Source organism: Triticum dicoccoides, chromosome 6B, assembly GCF_002162155.2.
Source record: "Triticum dicoccoides isolate Atlit2015 ecotype Zavitan chromosome 6B, WEW_v2.0, whole genome shotgun sequence".
NCBI lineage: Eukaryota > Viridiplantae > Streptophyta > Magnoliopsida > Poales > Poaceae > Triticum > Triticum dicoccoides.
In genome coordinates this window covers 586,359,693-586,374,936 of record NC_041391.1, presented here as the reverse complement: position 1 = coordinate 586,374,936, position 15,244 = coordinate 586,359,693, and positions in this window count along the sequence as shown.

Here is a 15,244-nt window from a genome sequence, read left to right as displayed (position 1 = left end):
AAGGTAAAAGCCTTCCTGGCAACGAGCTTGCCGGAAGCCGGCATCGAGAACGTCAAAGTTCTCTGCTGAAGATAAAAGCCTTCCTGGCGACCAGCTTGCCAGAAGCCGGCATCGAGAACGTCAAAGTTCTCTGCTGAAGATAAAAGCCTTCCTGCCAACGAGCTTGCCGGAAGCCGACATCGAGAACGTCAAAGTTCTCTGCTGAAGATAAAAGCCTTCCTGGCAACGAGCTTGCCGGAAGCCGGCATCGAGAACGTCAAAGTTCTCTGCTAAAGATAAAAGCATTCCTGGCAACGAGCTTGCCGGAAGCCGACATCGAGAACGTCAAAGCTCTTGCTGAAGATAAAAGCCTTCCCGGCAAGCCAGTATCGCTGGGGGCTGTGAGTGCCAAGAATCGTCCACGGCAAACCAGAGTTGCCGAGGGCTGCAATATCAGATAAGTCTTTCATCCCTCATCATGCATCCTCTTATGGACTGGGGAATGCGAAACCACGTTTCTTCCCGGAAACTGCCATGCTCCCTCGACTCTAGGCCCTGGGGCTCGTTCTCGGGGCCAAGTTTGGTCGTAGTCGCGGCAGCAAAGGGATGAAACGAGGAGACCGCACCCACCTCGTTCCTGCCTCCGTTAAAAGCGTGAGAAAGGTTGAGCGAGGTGGGAAGGCGGCAGGGCCTGTTGCCGGGAGATGAAATGTCTGTCCGAGGGATACCAAGGATTTGCTCCTTGGCGTGGGTTTAACTCGCGAGACAAATAACCCGGCAAGCATTCCCCTTTTCATTAAAAAAACATCCCACTCAGGTACAGTCCATAGAGGATGAAAAACATGAAAGAGAGGATTACAAGTTCTAGATACAGCTAAGGCCCGAAGGCTTACAAATTAAAAAGATAAGATGCCCGTAATCCCTTTTCTGTCCCTCTTCTCAGGAGGCAGGTCAAGGAGGCGAAAAGGGCAGAAGGAGCACCTAGGCGAGCTACGGGTGCCAGAAGACACCAAGGGAACATCCCGGGGGCCGTCCGAAGGCTGGACGGCGATGGCGGCGCTGGAAGCGGGGCTCGAAGACGGGGCGGCAGGACGTCAGCATGCTGTCGAGGGCACCACGCCCTCGTACTCCGACCTGACGGCCTTGTCGCCAGCCCTCTTCCCCTTCCGCAGCCTCCCTACGCCAGCCGCCCAAGGAGACGACCCCGGGGAGTTCAAGAAGCCGGCGACGCGGATGATGGGGTCGCTGGTGCCGCACAAAGCGGCGCCCGATGCCTAGTCGGACCCGCCACTCCGCCGCCCGCTGCCCTCATCGTCGCTGTCGCTCCCCTCCTCGTCGCTCTCGCTCGAGGAGGAGCCTTCGCTGTCGGAGGAGCTGTCCACGCAGCACTTCGCCCGAGTGCCGAAGCACCCGAAGGCCTTGACGGAGAGGAGGTCGCCCTCCATCAACTTAAAATGGAGGGTAAACCCCTCCGTCAAGCTGTGGATGCGGGCGAACGTCTTCCACCCTCGATCAAGATACATCACATTAGGGGCTGGGAATGCAACGCGGACTCGCGTGCCGCTGATCCCACAGCCCCTCATGTGCAGTCTCAGTGTCTCGGGCGGGTCCAACTCCATCACGCGCGCAAACGGAGCTGGAAGCCGGAGGCGACGACGAGGCGCCCGGCGCAGCCTGACGAAGAACTCGCAAGGGTCGTCCCCTATATGGACCACCGTGGGGGGAGGAGCCGCCGGCGGAGGTGAAGCTGACGCGCCGCCCCGTCCGCCTCTTCCCCGAGCGCCTCAACCTCGCCCTCGACCTCGTCCGTGACCTTGCCCCCTCCCTCTTCCCCTTATGGCTGGCTCTGCCACCACGGGCGCGGAAGAGGGAGGGATGCGCTGTCTGGCAGCAACCCTCGCCGCCACCGATGAAGGGCCTGGGTTCCCTTTCTCCATGGCAGATGAGAGAAAGGGGAGCAGAAGCTAAAGAAAGGAGAAGATGAGAGAGTGCGGGTTTCTGTGCTCCCATCCCGCTCTTTATAAAGGAGCGAGGTGGGAGCTTGGCCGCCCCGCTCAGCGAATCAAGGCATGGGAAGGGCAGGGAGTCGGGGCCAACCCGCTGCCTCTGCTCGCGACGGCCCAGTTTCCCACTCCACCGTTCGTGACCCCAAGCACATGGGAGCCGCGTGGCGGGGATGCAGAACCAAGGCGACAGATGAGGCGGCCTCGCTCCGCCCCGTGAGCGCGGGGAGTGGACGTCCCGAAAACCGCACACCGGCCCCGTCCAGTAAATGCACCGCGCCCCCACACCTACCTCCGTTTAGGGAGGAGGGCGTGAACCGTCCCCATCATCGTGGCCTGACGCATGCTCGGGGGGCTTAGCCCCGCGCACGCCACCCACGATCTCACCCACGACGCCGCGTTTGACGCGTGCCGTTCTGGGCGTGCGCGGTGGGAGCGGAGAGATATGCGGTGTGACCTAGGCCGCGCGTGTCCGTGCACTGTTTTGGGCCTGGCCCAACAGCGCTCGGCACCGTGTATGGCCCAGGCCCGGGGGCTCCTGTCGGTGTACTAGAGTAGGGGTACCCTAGTATCCCGAACTCGTGCACGGACAGTTGCGGCACCCCGCGGCAAGGCTTGCCGGGTGACCGCCAAGACCCTCCGTGGTTCCCTTGAAGACCATTCAAGAACAAAGTACTCAAACCAAGGCCCCGGCAAGAGGAGCTTGCCGGGAAGGCTGACCAAGGCCCCGGCAAGAGGAGCTTGCCGGGAAGGCCAACCAAGGCCCCGGCAAGAGGATCTTGCCGGGAAGAGACAAGACCCCGGCAAGAGGAGCTTGCCGGGAAGACCACTCAAGGCATACCAAGAAAGCTTGCCGTGACGCGCCCTGCGTCTCGGCAAGATCCGGCGAGCGACAAGCTTCCGGACGCGACAAGACGACGGCCGCGGCAAGGAGCTTGCCGCGGGAAACCCCCACTTCGTGTCTGCGCTCCAGCACACCTGCTAACGTGTCGCCCTAGGGCTCTCCCAAGTACACGTGGCAGGAGGCCGTGCAGCTAGGGGTACGTGGTGGCAAGCAGAGATGAAGAGAAGCCCATCGTGGCAAACGGTGGCGCTCCTAACGGTCACCTTTTGCACTGTTTAGGAGACTCAGACAGGCATTTAATGCCCTTGTCCCCTGCCGTCAAAGTTAGGTAGGGTGCACTGTATCCACAGTAGCGGTAGCTGCACCTACCGCATCCTTTTCCATTTTTACCCTTCTTGTCTATGTTGCCCCCTGTCGGTGACCCCTTGAGAGTATAAAAGGAGGCCCAGGCGCAACGTAGAAGGGGTTCAGCAGGTTCGGCCAGTTCGGCTCATTCAACACCAGGAACATTCTCACGCTCAGTCTGGCAGCGTCCATCGCTCCTGAGCAAGAATCCAATACACACAAACAAGCAGCAGTAGGGTTTTACGCATCCGTGCGGCCCGAAGCTGGGTAAAAATCGCCCGCGTGCACCGCCTCGATCCGCTCTTTGTGCACTCTCCGCCTCCCACCGAACCGAAAGGGGCCCTGTCCCCATAGGTGTTGGTGGAATCAGCATCCCCCCGACAATCACCATCTCTTCGCCGAACTAGGGCACCTATACAATTTACCATTGTATTGGGTGTGTTGGGGACACAAGAGACTCTTTGTTATTTGGTTGTAGGATTGTTTGAGAGAGACCATCTTCATCCTACGCCTCCCACGGATTGATAAACCATAGGTCATCCACTTGAGGGAAATTTGGTACTGTCCTACAAACCTCTGCACTTGGAGGCCCAACAACGTCTACAAGAAGAAGGTTGTGTAGTAGACATCAAGCTCTTTTCTGGCGCCGTTGCCGGGGAGGTGAGTGCTTGAAGCTATATCTTTAGATCTTGCAATCGAATCTTTTTGTTTCTTGTTTTATCACTAGTTTAGTCTATAAAAGAGAACTACAAAAAAATGGAATTGAGTTTGTCTCATACACTTTATCTTTTTAATACCTTTCATAAGAATGATGGTAAGGAAAACTGTGCTCAAGTGCTAGAAGAAGAATCCATTAAAATGTTTGGTACTAGATCTTTGTATGATGAGCATGATTGCGATGTTGTTAGTATGAATTCTATGAATATCCATGATGCTAATGATATGCAAAGCCACAAGCTTGGGGATGTTATGTTTGATGAAGATGATATGTTTTGTCCCCCAAGTTTTGATGAGAAAATTTATTATGATGATAACATGCCTCCTATTTATGATGATTATATTGATGAATGTGGGTTTGGAAGAGTGTCAACTTTATTTAGTGATGATTCCACTATTTTGGAAGAGGTTCCAATTCATTATGAGAACAAACTTGCTATCTATGATGATTATTGTGATGACTTGTATGCTATTAAGAATAATGATAACCATGAAACTTGCCATCATGATTTTAGTTTTCAATTGGATTATGCTTCACATGATAGTTATTTTGTTGAGTTTGCTCCCACTACTATTGATGAGAATAAATTTGCTTATGTGGAGAGTAGTAAATTTTCTATGCTTGTAGATCATGAAAAGAATGCTTTAGGTGCTGGTTACATTGTTGAATTCATTCATTATGCTACTGAAAATTATTATGATGGAGGAACATATGCTTGTAGGAATTGCAATAATACCAAGTTTCCTCTCTATGTGCTTAAAATTTTGAAGTTATGCTTGTTTTGCCTTCCTATGCTAGTTGATTATTGTTCCCATAAGTTGTTTTCTCACAAAATCCCTATGCATAGGAAGTGGGTTAGACTTAAATGTGCTAGTCATATTCTTCATGATGCTCTCTTTATGTTTCAATTCTTATCTTTTATGTGAGCATCATTGAAACCATCATGCCTAGCTAGGGGCGTTAAACGATAGCGCTTGTTGGGAGGCAACCCAATTTATTTTTGTTCCTTGCTTTTTGTTCCTGTTTAGTAATAAATAATTCATCTAGGCTCTGGTTAGATGTGATTTCATGTTTTAATTAGTGTTTGTGCCAAGTAGAACCTTTGGGAAGACTTGGGTGAAGTCTATGTGATCATGCTGTAAAAAAACAAAAACATTAGCGCTCACGAGATTAGCTGCCATTTGTTACTGGAGAGTGATTTTAGGTTTATTATTTTTGCAGATGATTAATATACAATTTCCTCAGTCCGAACAATTTATTTAAGAATTTTTGGAGTTCCATAAGTATTCGAATGATACAGATTACTACAGACTGTTCTGTTTTTGAAAGATTCTGTTTTCTATGTGTTGTTTGCATATTTTGATGAATCTCTGAGAAGTATTGGAGGGTATGAACCATAGAGAAGTTGGAATACATTAGGTTTAACACAAATATGAATTTAGAATGAGTTCATTACAGTACCTTAAAGTGGTGGTTTGTTTTCTTTTACTAACGGAGCTTACGAGTTTTCTGTTAAGTTTTGTGTGGTTGAAGTTTTCAAGTTTTGGGTAAAGATTTGATGGACTATGGAATAAGGAGTGGAAAGAGCCTAATATTGGGGATTCCCAAGGACCCCAAGGTAATATTCAAGGACAACCAATAGCCTAAGCTTGGGGATGCCCCGGAAGGCATCCCCTCTTTCGTCTTCGTTCATCGGTAATTTTACTTGGAGCTATATTTTTATTCACCACATGATATGTGTTTTGCTTGGAGCATCATTTTATTTTTTTAGTATTTGCTTTCTTTTATTTAGAATAATGTTTTGCATCTATATTTTCAATAAAAATGTCAAGGATAGCCTTTACCATGCTTATTTTGCAAGTATACATGTTGCTGTTTCAAAACAGAAAGTTTACCGCTGTTGCAAAAATTCCCTAGAAAAGTCAGAGAAGGATATAAGGTTGAAACTTTTTGCATAATGAGCTATGATAAATCTTATACAGTGTAGTATTTTTCTCATAATTTTTGGAGTTAGGGAAGTATGATGAATCTTGCATTCTTTACGGACTATACTGTTTTGGCAGATTGCTGTTATGTTTGCATTGTTTGCATATGTTTGCTTATTGAATGATTCTATTTGAGGATATGAGTATTTAATATGAAGAGACATTTAGTATGCAATGTTGAATAATAATTTTTTTTGATTTGTTACAGTAGAAAATTATAAGGTTTTTGCATTGGTTTATACTAACTTATCTCACGAGTTCTTGTTGAGTTTGTTGTGGATGAAGTTTTTGAGATTTAGGAAACCGAGATATAAAAGGAATTAAGGAGACACAAAAGCTCAAGCTTGGGGATGCCCAAGGCACCCCAAGATAATATTTTAATAAATCTCAAGCATCTAATCTTGGGGATGCCCCGTTAGGCATCCCACCTTTTTTCTTCAACAACTATCGGTTAGTATCGGTTGAACCTAAGTTTTTGCTTCTTCACATGAGTTGTGCTATCCTTGCAATGTCATTTTATTTTGTTTTGCTTGCTGTTTGAATACAACACCAAGATCTGAAATTCTTAAATGAGAGAGTCTTCACATAGTTATGTAATTATTTAGCTACTCATTGATCTTCACTTATATCTTTTTGGAGTAGTTTTTCATTTACTAGTGTGCTTCACTTATATCCTGTGAGTAAATGGTTGAATGAGTTGAATGTCATAAATCTGAAATTATATATGTCTCATTTTCTTATCTCATGGGGAGTACTGACTTCACATCTAAGAAGTAGAGGTTGTAAATTTATTAAAGGTTAGCAATCATTGTATTGGTCATTTGAAAAATTCATGAAAGAATATTGAAGGAAGAGAGATTTCACATATAAATATACTATCTGAGACATCTTTTATAATTGTGAGCACTCATTAAGTATGAAATGCTAAAGAGTTGATGTTGGACAAGGAAGACAACGTAATGGGTTATGTTTTCTCACATCTTAGTTAAAGTATATTGTCATGGATCATTCAAACATGTTGAGCTTGCCTTTCCCCCTCATGCTAGCCAAAATTCCTTGCACCAAGTAGAGATACTACTTGTGGTTCCAAATATCCTTAAACCCAGTTTTTGCCATGAGAGTCCACCATACCTACCTATGGATTGAGTAAGATCCTTCAAGTGAGTTGTCATCGGTGCATGCAATAAAAATTGCTCTCTAAATATGTATGACTTGTTAGTGTGAAGAAAATAAGCTTTATACGATCTTGTTATGGAAGCAATAAAAGCGACAGACTGCATAATAAAGGTCCATATACAAGTGGCAATATAAAGTGACGTTCTTTTGCATTAAGATTTTGTGCATCCAACCATAAAAGTGCATGACAACCTCTGCTTCCCTCTGCGAAGGGCCTATCTTTTACTTTATGTCTTTTACTTTATGCAAGAGTCAAGGTGATCTTCACCTTTCCCTTTTTCATTTTATCCTTTGGCAAGCACCTCGTGTTGGAAAGATCTTGATATATATATATATCCAATTGGATGTAAGTTAGCATGAACTATTATTGTTGACATCACCCAAAGGTGAATAGGTTGGGAGGCGAAATTATAAGCCCCTATCTTTCTCAGTGTCCGATTAAAACTTCATAACCATAAGTATTGCATGAGTGTTAGAAATTATAGAAGACTATATGATAGTTGAGTATGTGGAGTTTGCTAAATCAAAGCTCTAACATAGACCCTTCCTGAAAATAAGATGAATTGTAATTGTTTGATGACCGAGAATGAAGTTTTTTAGTTTTCAAGAAAGTTTATGGTCTATGCATTAACATGTGAATAGCTTGTTACTTGACCGTGAGAAGTTTTATGAGACGAGCTACTATCATGACATATAATCATGCTAGAAAAGGTGATTGAAATTATCATTGATCAAACTTGTGCACCTGCTAGCATTCACACTTGATAAATTCTTTCTTCTATCATTTACCTACTTGAGGACGAGCATGAATTAAGCTTGGGGATGCTAATATGTCTCCAACGTATCTATAATTTATGAAGCATTCATGCTATTTTATTATCTGTTTTGGACGTTTATGGGCTTTATTATACACTTTTATATTATTTTTGGGACTAACCTATTAATCGGAGGCCCAACCCATATTGCTGTTTTCTTGCCTATTTCAGTGTTTCGAAGAAAAGGAATATCAAACGGGGTCCAAATGGAATGAAACCTTTGGGAGCGTTATTTTTGGAACGAACATGATCCAGGAGACTTGGAGTTGAAGTCAAGGAAGCTTCGAGGTGTCCACGAGGGTGGGGGCGTGCCCCCCTGTCTCGTGGGCCCCTCGAGGCTCCCCCGACCGACTTCTTTCGCCTATATATTCCCATATTACCCTAAAAACATCAAAGACGAAAATTGATCAGGAGTTTCGCCGCCGCAAGCCTCTGTAGCCACCAAAAACCTCTCGGGAGCCCATTCCGGCACTCTGCCGGAGGGGGAACCCATCACCGATGGCCATCTTCATCATCTCGACGCTCTCCATGATGAGGAGGGAGTAATTCACCCTCGGGGCTGAGGGTATGTACCAGTGCTATGTGTTTGATCTCTCTCTCTTCTCTCTCTCTCTCTCGTGTTCTTGATTTGGCACGATCTTGATGTATCGCGAGATTTGCTATTATAGTTGGATCTTATGATGTTTCTCCCCCTCTACTCTCTTGTGATGAACTGAGTTTTCCCTTTGAAGTTATCTTGTCGGATTGAGTCTTTAAGGATTTGAGAACACTTGATGTATGTCTTGCCGTGTTTACACTACAAAAAAAAGACACATCCGTGACATTTTGGGCCGAACAATTTTTTCCTGTCATACATATGACACTTCTATGACAATAATTGTGACAAAACCCGGTATCATCATAGATGTGGTGGGCTCCTACTTCTATGACAAAAAATCATGACAGAAAATGGGCTTTTCGTCCTGGGCGGGCAGGAGACGCAGCTGCATGACATTCTTTGGGCCGTCCATGACGGAAAAAACCATGGTAGAAGCGAGGGCGAGGAAAATTTCGGGGAGTTCCCAGTTACGATGGGAGGTCGAGGGCCGAGCGATGCGCATTTCTCTCGTACACGTACGTGCGTGTGTGCGAGGCATTGGCTCTAACTGAACCCGAGCGAGGTGTTGGGCTCTAACTGAACCCGAGCGACTACACTACAGGCTACGCGTTACTGAACCCGAGCGATCGATCGATGGATGTTAACTGAACCCGATCGAGCGATTCCTTCACTACTGCTGCTAACTGGAGCCGATCGTTTGGATGAACAGTGAGCGTTGCGAGGGGTTTGAATGAACAGTGAACGGTGGCGTTACCTCTGGATGAACATGACCCCGTGGTGTGGAGGGCTGGATGAACAATAGACGGTGGAAGGGTGCCCGTGGAGGGGTGGTTGAACAGGACCCCGTGGTGTGGAGGGCTGGATGAACAGTAGACGGTGGAGGGGTGGCAGTGGAGGGGTGGTTGAACAGTAGCCGATGGAGTAGCGCGCGGTGGAGGCTAGATGAACTGGAGCCCGTGGAGGCTGGAGAAGTCAACGGTCGCCCGTGGAGGCTAGAGGAGGTCGACGGTGGAGATGAACAGTATTGCATGGAGTCCCGTTTTGCGGTACACCACACCCCTCCCGATGAACAGGACCCCTGTTTCGACCGTAGCGCTCCAACACAAGTCTGTTTTGTCTGTTTTGCGGTACGCCACACACCTCCTGATCAATAGGACCCCCGTTTCAACCATAGGAGGCCCGTTTCCTCCGTTTTGCGGTACGCCACACCCCTCCCGATCAACAGGACCCCCGTTTCGACCGTAGAAGGTCCGTTTCCTCCGTTTTGCGGTAGGCCAAACCCCTCCCGATCAACAGGACCCCGTTCCGAATGTGGCCGATCGAACACAAGGCCGTTTCCTCCGTTGTGCGGTACGCCAGGCCTCGTTTCCATCGCCTGTTCCGTCCAAGCCCTCCAGATGAACACGACCATGCATTCCGTTCCGACCCAGCCGGTTGGCTCCCCATGAACACGACGACGACGTTGTTTCTCCGTTCCGACCCAGCCATGTACACGAGCCCTGGCCGTACGTATGCGCGAGTAAGCGTTCGAGACCCTACCCGTATGTACGTACGTGGCCGTATTTTCTTTCTTGCACCCTGGCCGCTGTACGTACGTGTACATGCTACGTGCGCGCCTCTACTACAACACGTACGCGCCTCTACTACGACACGTGCGTGCCTCTACATCGACCAATATATATGCACGTACATGTTCGCGACCAGAATGATAATGCTACATACGCTTCGACCAGGTGGGTCCTGATTGTCAGGCACTTCCTTGCCTGCAAAGATGTAGCTGGTGGGTCCCAGCAGTCAGGGGGGTGAATCATTTTGGTTTTTTTGTCCGGATGCACTTCCTTGCATGCGAAGGTGTAGCTGGTGGGTCCCAGCAGTCAGGGGGGAATGCTTTTTTCACGAAATACGGTGGCCCATCCGGTGGGTCCCTTCTGTCAGGTGGAGGAATAATTATTTTGTGCGTAATAAGGAGGCACTTCCTTGCGGCCGCCGTGGACCCAACTATCAGCCTCTCCACGCATAGTACTCTTCCGATGGAAGTCGGTCGTTGACCACATTGACCACGCCGCGCCAAGAGCACCACGGCGGTGGACGACGGCGAGGCCTAGGAAGGGGACGACGCAGAGCCGGGGAAGACGCAGCAGTGGATGCCCGCGCGAAGAGGAGTACGAGGGTTCATTGGTTCGGCTGCGGTGTGAGGCTGTCGTCGCCGTAGAATAATAGGGGGTGTGGGTGAATAGAGGGATGGCCTGGCCAGCGGTGGGAGTAGTAGGGGGCGGTGAGGCCTCTGGGGCATCACAGCCGGCCATGGGAGGTAGGAGCATGCGGCACGACCGGCGCTGCTTTGGGCGGCTGGAGCATGAAGACCAGAGGTTGAAGAAGCACTATGGCCGTTGGATGGACATCGTACGGTCACTGGAGCTAGAATCGTTCATATTGACTAAGTTGACAAAGCCCTCCGTCCCCGTAAACTTAGTAGGCCCACAAGTCGGCCTCCCACCAAGGTGAGTCCCAGCTAGCAGTGGGAGTATTTATTTTTTTGTGCGTAATAAGGAGGCATTTCTAGTGGGTCCGAGCTGACAGCAGGGGGAACATTTTTTTCATGAAATACAGAGACCCTTCCGGTGGGTCCCAGCTATCAGGTGGAGGAATCATTATTTTGCGCGTAATAAGGAGGCATTTTTCTGTGTGGGCCCCTACCGTCAGCCTCTTCCGATGGCTGTTGTTTGTTGACCATGTTGACCTCGCTGCACCGAGAGCACAGACGCGATGGACGAGGGCGAGGCCCAGGAAGAGAACCACCCGGAGCCGGCGAAGCCACCGCAGCGGATGCCCACGCTGAGGGGAGAACAAGCGCTGACTGGTCGGCTGTGGGGTGAGGCTGACGTCGCCGGAAAATAACAGGATGTGTGGGTGGTTAGAGGGATGGCCTGGCGCAGCACAGCCAGCCACGGAGGAGGGAGCAGGCAGTCCCGCCAGCACTGGTTTGGGCGGCTGGAGTAGGAAGATCAGAGATTGAAGAAGCACGGCGGCCGTTGGATGGACATCCAACAGTCACTACTGTGTGTTGACTAAGTTGACAAAGCCTTGCGTACGCGTCAAATTTTTTTTAGGACAGCGTCATCGTCAACCTAGTAGGCCCAGAAGTCAGCCTCCAAATCTGTGGAAAATAGCATACAGCCCATTAACCATTATTTTCAGTAATTTACAACCCATTTGCTAATTCTTAAGGATATTTGAAGCCCATATTCTTTTTATTAGCATTACAGACCATATATTCTAGGCACTGCTAAAACATTCAACGAAATTTTGCATATTTCGGTGCGGTCCGAACTCTTTTAATCACGAAATTTCGAGTCACGTTAATTTTTTTTTTCAAAAAATTATATCAAAATAAAATTCAAAAAACAATTCTCCGCAAAAAAAAATGAATGAAATTTAGAATCTTAACTAGCAAGATGCCCGTTCGTTGCATGGAACATGAAGATGCATTTGTATGAGTAGTTTATCTTGTGGGAGAAATTATGATATTTTAATGTAATTGCTAGTTGGCTTTGGTTTTTATAAGAGTAGAGAGTAGAGAAATCCTGAAAAATGATATTTTAATGCAATTGCCGGTTGGCTTTGGTTTAAAAATTTAGAGCCCATTTCTTACAACTTATAGCCCGTTTTCTGGGGAAGCCCATTTCTTACTACTTACATCCCTCCTCGTCTTGAAAGATTTGCAGCCCAGCAGGGCTGAGAAAAGCAAGTAGGCCTCGGTTTTGGTATTCTCCAAAAAAAAAGAACTGGACTAGCCAATTTCAGAAAGAAAAAATATATCAACTGGGCTCGTCATGTGCTTAATAAAAGCGTAAGCGTGGGCTAGACGGGCCACAGCCCCCGCACAACACGCAGTTGAGCTCCATCTCTGAAACTGAAAAACAACTGGGCGAGCTGCTGGGTCCCTGGTGTTATCCGCTTGTTGTGTAATTTTCTCATTTATTGACTACATTGACAATGACATGGAACCTAGTCGTCAAACAATTAGGAGGAAGTATTTTTTTGGCTTGTAATAATGAGGCACCTGCTTGTGAAATGCAATGACCCTGGTGGGTCCCTACTGTCAGCCTCTCCACGTATAGTCATCTCCTGATTCCTCTTGGTTGTTGACCATGTTGAGAACGCCAGTCGGCGGCGGGCACAGCGAGCTAACCAAGGCGGAGAACAACGGCAAGGCCTCGGACGGGAACGAACAACAGCCATGGAAGATGCGGCAGTGTAGTGGCAGGTGGAGGGGAGTACGAGGGCAACAACATGCAATTCAAGCATACAAATGGTACAAAAGGCCCAAGGATTAATTGTTCATCAAATTTTTAGACAAAACCCAGATTGAACATGACAGTAACATCTAACCCAACCACTCTTTTTTGCAGTCACAAACAAATGGATCGGTCTGATCCATAAAATCAACATCCTGTGCAAAAAATTTTATTTCAGGATGTCTACAACTTATTGTAAATAGAAGCCGAGCACGTTTAGAAGCCCATTTGTCCACCTGAAACTTCTTTTTTTTGCTGTTCAACATGTTCGTCCGTGAGAAATCTCTTGCTGTAAAAATTAAGCCTCATGGACAATAGTAACCTCGCATTCAACATGAAGAATGTGACAAAGCTTCTGTTTGCCTGGTTGGATGCATATCATCCCATCGTTATTGTCCTCAAACGAATGTCTTGAGAACTGAGAAAATCCTTGTGCTTATTACACCAACGATTGGTTATATGTTTTTCTCCATGTGGTTCTGCCTAAGTAGACATGAAGATTGAAAGCAGTTAAGGTCTGAAAAAAGAGTATGTCAAAAGAATGACAGCTGAACAGTTAATTCTAGTACAATATATACGGGCTTTCAATGTGCATGAAATCATCACCTTTATGTATAAATTCTCCAGAGATCGAAAGCATCACAACAAGCCAATAATTATGTCTAGATCAAAACTATACATTCTGATATATATGATCTTGACAGAATCCAGCAACATTGATAGGCTATCAATGGACGAACTCTTCATTGAACATATAACATAATATTAGTACCCAAAGTGTACTCCAAGATGATATAAAACTTATGCGCACAAATGAAAAATGCAGCATATGATTACAAATGTGGATGATAATATACGGTACCTGAAAAAGTGAGGAGCCAAACACCAACTCCTTGTGATTATTAAACGGGTCACGAATTACACCCAAGGTCTCCAGTTTGGGCGCAAAGACGACAATTATTTCTGAAGGTGTATAACAATTATGAAGGAGCAACCTTTCAAGTAAAGGGGCATCTTCGATGATGAGCTGCTGTCCTTTAAAACAAATTCCAATGCTTTTAAGGTGAGGCAACTTTATTTGGAGACAACTGATACCGATTTCTATTCCCAAAACAATCAGCAAGCACTCCAGGGCAGGGCAACTGGAGTGGATGATGCTGTGCAGTGAGGCCTCCGACTGATAAACCACCAGAAGCGAAAGTTTTTTAGCAGTGGGAGTTGAAGAATTTGTACCAGATCGTCTGGTAGATGGCACCAGGCAAAGGTGGCGGTGTGGAGAGAGGAGGAAAACCGCGAGATGGAAAATGGTGGTGTGGGCACGAATTCTTGGTATGTTCGTGGTATGAAACTTTCGTGGTAATGGTAGAACTCAAACTTCTGGAGTTTTCCGAATTTAGGGGATGTCAGCCAAGCGTCCACCTTGCCAGGTATGGGCAGCAGGTAGCTTGTCGGGATGCAGAGGCATTGAACGGGGCCCTGCTGGTGAGAAGAGACGATGGCTCTGAGGAGATCAAATTCAGGAAGGACAGATATCTGACGACAGTCGAGATTGAGGGGCGCGGTGCGCCATAGAGGGCGCCACCGAGTTGAGAGGACTTGTGTGCGGCAGCAATGCTTGGTGGGGAGAAGCGAGATGATCTCCTCAAGGATGACGCCCGGGAGATCGCTGATGCGGTCCACCAGAGATTCTACCGGTTCCTCAGATCCAGGTGGGGGGGGGGGCTCGCCGCTTCTCCCCGCGCTACCGGGTGCAGGATCTACAACCGGCGTCGCAGCTGGCGGGAGCCTCATCTTCTTGGCGCTGGGGCCAGCCGACTCCATTTTCCTTGTGGGCGTCGCGCCGAGCTCACGGGTTTGAGCAGAGTAGCCAGAGATGAGCCTATAGTGGGGAAGAAGGAGGGCTGGGGATTTCTGTAGGAGTGGAAGAAGAGGAGCAGGCTTTTTTTGTATGGGTGAGGAAGAAGGTGAGCGGGGTTTTTTGGACGAGTGAGGAAGATTAGGGAGCGGGGGGAATTGGGTGGGGAGACGGCAGCGGGAGAGCAAGCTGTTCGTGTTTATAAGGCCCGCTGCACTAACTACTTGCTTTTTCCCAAGAACCGCTCTCTTCTTTTGCGTTGCTGCATTGGGGCTGGCGCATGGGCTTGTCTGACTGGCCTTGCATGCAGGATGCATGTGCCCGCCGGCCACTGCATGCTCCTGGTTTGTTACGAGGCCTATTTAATAGGGTGGTTATGGAGTAAATTAAGGAGATTTATTTTCTCTGTGTGCATCCACCAAATTAGAGGATGTGGTACTGGATGCAGACACTCACATTAAACTAACATTCAGAAGAACAAAAGTTCAGCATGTCTATGCATCTCAATGATTCACCATACTATAACCAATATACAAAGTTGTGAGAAGGTGTGGAAATAAAGAAAATCGGTCGATGCTTCTCTGAGCAAAGGGCCTCCCTGCGCACACATTAATTTCCTGAGCATGCT